Source organism: Macaca nemestrina, chromosome 3 (assembly GCF_043159975.1).
Source record: "Macaca nemestrina isolate mMacNem1 chromosome 3, mMacNem.hap1, whole genome shotgun sequence".
NCBI lineage: Eukaryota > Metazoa > Chordata > Mammalia > Primates > Cercopithecidae > Macaca > Macaca nemestrina.
Window position 1 is genome coordinate 114566516 of NC_092127.1, and position 6000 is coordinate 114572515.

The following is a 6000-nucleotide window of genomic DNA, read 5'->3' on the forward strand; positions in this document are numbered from 1 at the left end:
ACACATCACAAAGCAGTTTCTCAGAAAGCTTCTTTCTAGTTTTTATCTGAGGATATTTCCTTTGTCAACGTAAGCTTCATTGCATTAAGAAATATCCCATTGCAGATTTCAAGGAAACAGACTTAGCAAACTGATCAATGAAAAGAAAAGTGTAACTCTGTGAGTTGCATTCACGTGTCACAATGCAGTTTCTCAGAACCTTTCTTTCCAATTTTTATCTGACGATAATTCATTTTTCACCATAGCCCTTAATGTGCTCCCAAATGTCGCTTTGCAGAATCCCCAAAAGTAGTGTTATCACACTGCTTTACAAAGACTAAGTTGTAACTCTGTGAGATGAATTCACATACCACAAAGAAGTTTCTCAGAAAGCTTCTTTCACGGTTTTAATTGAGGATATTTCCTTTATCAGCATAGACCTCAATGCGTTCCAAAGTATCCCTTCTCAGATTCCCCAAAGACAGTGGTAATAGACTGCTCCATGAAACTAAAGTGTACCTCTGTGAAATGAATTCACACATCACAAAGCAATTTTTCAGAACGTTTCTTTCTCGTTTTTATCTGAGGATGTGTCCTTTGGCCGTATAGTCTTCAAAGCGATCCGAAATATCAGTTCTCAGATTCCACAAAAACAGTGCTAGCAAACGGCTCCAAGAAATACAGGTGTAGCCCAGTGAGTTGAATTCACAAATCACAAAGCAGTTTCTCCGAAAGCCTCTTTCTTTTTTGAGCTGAGGATATTTGTGCGCTCAAAGCGCCCCCGTGTGTCTCATTGCAGTTTCTGCGAAAACACTGTTAGCAAGCATCATAATGTAAACAATGATGTAACACAGTGAGCTGAATTCACCCACAACAAAACAGTTTCTGAGAAGGCTTCTCTGCAGTATTTGTCTGTGGATATTTCATTATTCACCATGGGATTCAACGAAATCCATGACGTCATTTCTGGGAGTCCACAAAATCACTGCTAGCAAACTCCTCCATGAAAGAGTGGTGTTACACTGTGAAAGGAATTCACACATCACAAAGCAGTTTCTAAGAAAGCGTTATTCCGGATTTTCTCTGAGGATATTTCCTTTGTCCTTATATTCTTCAAACCCATCCGAAATATCAGTTCTCAGAATCCACAAAAAAGGTGCTGGCAAACAGCTGCAGGAAATAGCGGTTTAACTCTGTGAGATGAAGTCACATATCACAAAGAAGTTTCTCAGAAAGCTTCTTTCAGGTTTTTATCTGAGGATATTTCCTTTGTCATGGTAAGCTTCGTTGTACTGAGAAGTATCCCATTGCAGATTTCAAGAAAACTGTGTTACAAACTGATCCTATGAAGAGAAAAGTGTAACTCTGTGAGTTGCATTCACACATCACAATGTAGTTTCTCAGAAGACTTCTTTCCAGTTTGTCTCCGTGTATATACCCTTTTTCGCCATAAGACTCAAAGCAATCCCAAATATCACTTTGCAAATTCCACGAAAACAGTGTTAGCAAACTGCTACAAGGAGGGAAAGTTGAAACTCTGTGTGATTAATTCACATATCAGAAAGCAATTTCTGAGAAAGTTTCTTTCTAGTTATTATCTGAGGATATTTCCTTTTTCACCATAGACCTCGATGCACTCCCAAATATCACTTTGCAGATTCCCCGAAAGTAGTGTTAGCAAACTGTTCCATGAAGACTGAGATGAAACACTGTGAGATGAATTCACATATCACAAAAAAGTTTCTCAGAAAACTTCTTTCACGTTTTTAATTGAGGATATTTTCTTTATCAGGATAGGGCTCAATGCGATCAAAAGAGTACCTTCTCAGATATCCCAAAGTGAGTGGTACAGAGGTAACAGACTGCTCCTTGAAAAGAAACTGTAACTCTGTGAGATGAAATCACACATCACAAAACCGTTTCTCAGAAAGCTTCTTTCTGGTTTTTTCCTGATGATATTTCCTTTGTCACCGTTAACTTTTTTTCACTTATGAAATATACCATTGCAGACTTCAAGAAAACAGTGGTAGCAAACTGATCAATGAAGAGAAAAGTATAACTCTGTAAGTTGCATTAACATGTCAAAAAGCAGTTTCTCAGAACGCTTCCTTCCAGTTTTTATCTGATGATATTTTCTTTTTCATCATAGCCCTCTATGTGCCCCAAATATCGCTTTGCATATTCCCCAAAAGTAGTGTCAGCAAACTGCCTCTTGAAGACTAAGTTGTAACTCTGTGAGATGAATCACATATCACAAAGAAGTTTCTAAGAAAGCTTCTTTCACTTTTTAATTGAGAATATTTCCTTTATCAGGATAGGCCTCAACGCGATACAAAGAGTCCCTTATCAGATTCCCCGAAGACAGTGGTACAGTGGTAATAGGCTGCTCCTTGAAAAGAAAGTGTAACTCTGGGAGATGAATTCACACATTACATAGCAGTCTCCCAGAGGGCTTCTTTCTGGTTTTTTCCTGAGGATATTTCCTTTGTCCCCATTAACTACCTTGCACTTTTGAAATATACCATTGCAGATTTCAAGAAAACAGTGTTAGTAAACTGATCAATGAAGAGAAAAGTGTAACTCTGTGAGTTGCATTGGCATATAACAATGCAGTTTCTCAGAACATTTCTTTACAGTTTTTATCTGACGATATTTCCTTTTTCATCATTGCCCTCAATGTGCTCCCAAATATCGCTTTGCACATTCCCCGAAAGTAGTGTTAGCAAACTGCCTTATGAAGACTAAGTTGTAATTCTGTGAGATGAATCACATAACCCAAAGAAGTTTCTCAGAAACCTTCTTACACATTTTTCAGTGAATATATTTCCTTTATCAGGATAGGCCTCAATGCGATCCAAAAGATAGGGGTAATATACTGCTCCATGAAATGAAAATGTAACTCTGTGAGATGAATTCACACATCACAAAGCAGTTTCTCAGAAAGCTTCCTTCTGGTTTTTTACTGAGGATATTTCCTGTGTCACCGTCAGCTTCATTGCACTAAGAAATATCCCATTGCAGATTTCAAGGAAACAGTGTTAGCAAACTAACCAATGAAAACAAAAGTGTAACTCTGTGAGTTGTATTCACATGTCACAATGCAGTTTCTCAGATCGCGTCTTTCCAGTTCTTATCTGACGATATTTCCTTTTTCACCATAGGAAACAATACGCTCCCAAATATCACTATGCACATTCCCTGAAAGTAGTGTTAGCAAACTGCTTCATGAAGACTAAGTTGTAACTCTTTGAGATGAATCCACATATCACAAAGAAGTTTCTCAGAAAGCTTCTTTGACGTTTTTAATTGAGGATATTTCCTTTATCAGGATAGGCCTCAATACGATCCATAGAGTCCCTTCTCAGATTCCACGAAGACAATGCCCCAATGTAATAGACTTTTCGTTTCCTTGAAACGAAAGTGTAACTCTGTGAGATGAATTCGCGCTCCACAAAGCAGTTTCTCAGAAAGCTTCTTTAGGTTTTTTCCTGAGGATGTTTCCTTAGTCACCGTTAACTTTAATGCACTTTTGAAATATACCATTGCAGATTTCAAGAAAATAGTGTTAACAAACAGATCAATGTGGAGAAACCTGTAACTTTTTTAGTTGCATTAACATGTCACAATTACAGTCTCTCAGAATGCTTCTTTCCAGTTTTTATCCGACGATATTTACTTTTTCACCATAGCCCTCAATGTGCTCTAAAATATCGCTTTGCAGATTCCCCAAAAGTAGTGTTAGCAAACTGTCACAAGAAGACGAAGTTGTAGCACTGTGAGTTGAATCACATATCACAAATAAGTTTCTCAGAAACCTTTTTTCACGTTTTCAATTGAGGATATTTTCTTTATCAGGATATGCCTCAATGTGATCCAAAGTATTCCTTCTCAGATTCCCCAAAGGCAGTGATAATAGACTGGTCCTTGAAACAAAAGTGTAACTCTGTGAGATGAATTCACACATCACAAAGCAGTTTCTCAGAAAGCTTCTTTCTAGTTTTTACCTGATGATATTTGCTTTGTCACCATAAGCTTCATTGCACTAAGCAATATCCGATTGCTGATTTCAAGGAAACACTTTTAGCAAACTGATCAATGAAAAGAAAAGTGTAACTCTGTGAGTTGCATTCACATGTCACAATGCAGTCTCTCAGAACGCTTCTTTCCGTTTTTGTATGACGATATTTCCTATTTTACCATAGCCCTCCGTGTGCTCCCGAATATCGCTCTGCAGATTCCCCGAAAGTAGTGTTAGCAAACTGCCTCATGAAGACTAAGTTGTAACTCTGTGAGATGAATCCATATATCAAAAAGAAGTTTCTCAGAAACCTTTTTTCACATTTTCAATTGAGGATATTTTCTTTATCAGGATATGCCTCAATGTGATCCAAAGTATCCCTTCTAAGATTCCCCAAAGGCAGTGATAATAGACTGGTCCTTGAAACAAAAGTGTAACTCTGTGAGATGAATTCACATATCACAAAGCAGTTTCTCAGAAAGCTTCTTTCTACTTTTTACCTGAGGATATTTCCTTTGTCACCCTAAGCTTCATTGCACTAAGAAATATCCCATTGCTGATCTCAAGGAAACAGTGTTAGCAAACTAAACAGTGAAAAGAAAAGTGTAACTCTGTGAGTTGCATTCACATGTAATAATGCAGTTTCTCAGAATGCTTCTTTCCAGTTTTTATCTGATGATATTTTCTTTTTCACCATAGCCCTCAATGTGCTCCCAAATGTTGCTTTGCAGATTCCCCGAAAGTGGTGTTAGCAAAATGCTTCATGAAGACTAAGTTGTAACTCTGTGAGATGAATCCATTTATAAAAAGAAGTTTCTCAGAAAGCTTCCTTCACGTTTTTAATTTAGGATATTTCCTTTATCAGGATAGGCCTCAGTGCAATCCAAATTATCCCTTCTCAGATTCCACAAAGACAGTGGTAATAGACTGCTCAATGTAACAGAAGTGTAACTCTGAGATGAATTCACACGTCACAATGGAGTTTCTCAGAAAGCTTCTTTCTACTTTTTACCTGAGGATATTTCCTTTGTCACCGTAAGCTTCATTGCACTAAGAAATATCCCATTGCATATTTCAGGGAAACAGTGTTAGCGAACTAAACAATGAAAACAAAACTGTAACTCTGTGAGTTGCAGTCACATGTCACAATGCAGTTTCTCAGAACGCTTCTTTCCAGTTTTTATCTGATGATATTTTCTTTTTCAACATAGCCCTCGATGCGAACCCAAATATCGCTTTGCAGATTCCCCGAAAGTAGTGTTAGCAAACTGCCTCATGAAGACTAAGTTGTAACTCTGTGAGATTAACCCACATATCACAAAGAAGTTTCTCAGAAAAATTCTTTCACATTTTTATTTGAGGATATTTCCCTTATAAGGATATGCCTCAATGTGATCCAAAGTATCCCTTCTCAGATTCCCCAAAGACAGTGGTAATAGATTGCTCCATGAAACGAAAGTGTAACTCCATGAGATGAATGTAAACATCACAAAGCAGTTTCTCAGAAAGCTTCCTTCTCGTTTTTACCTGAGGATATTTCCTTTGTCACCGTAACCTTCATTGCAGTAAGAAATATCCCTTTGCGGATTTCAAGGAAACAGTGCTAGCAAATTAAACAATGAAAACAAAAGTGTAACTCTGTGAGTTGCATTCACATGTCACAATGCAGATTCTCAGAACACCCTTTCCAGTTTTTATCTGATGATATTTTCTTTTTCACCATAGCCCACAATGCGCTCCCAAATATCACTTTTCAGATTCCCCAAAAGGAGTGTTAGCAAACTGTCTCATGAAGACTAAGTTGTAACTCTGTGAGATGAATCCACTTATCAAAAGCAAGTTTCTCAGAAAGCTTCTTTCACGTTTTGTATTGAGGATACTTCCTTTATCAGGATAGGCCTCAATGCGATCCAAATTGTCCCTTCTCTGATTACCCAAGGACAGTGGTAATAGACTGCTTCATGAAACAAAAGTGTAACTCTGGGAGATGAATTCACACATCA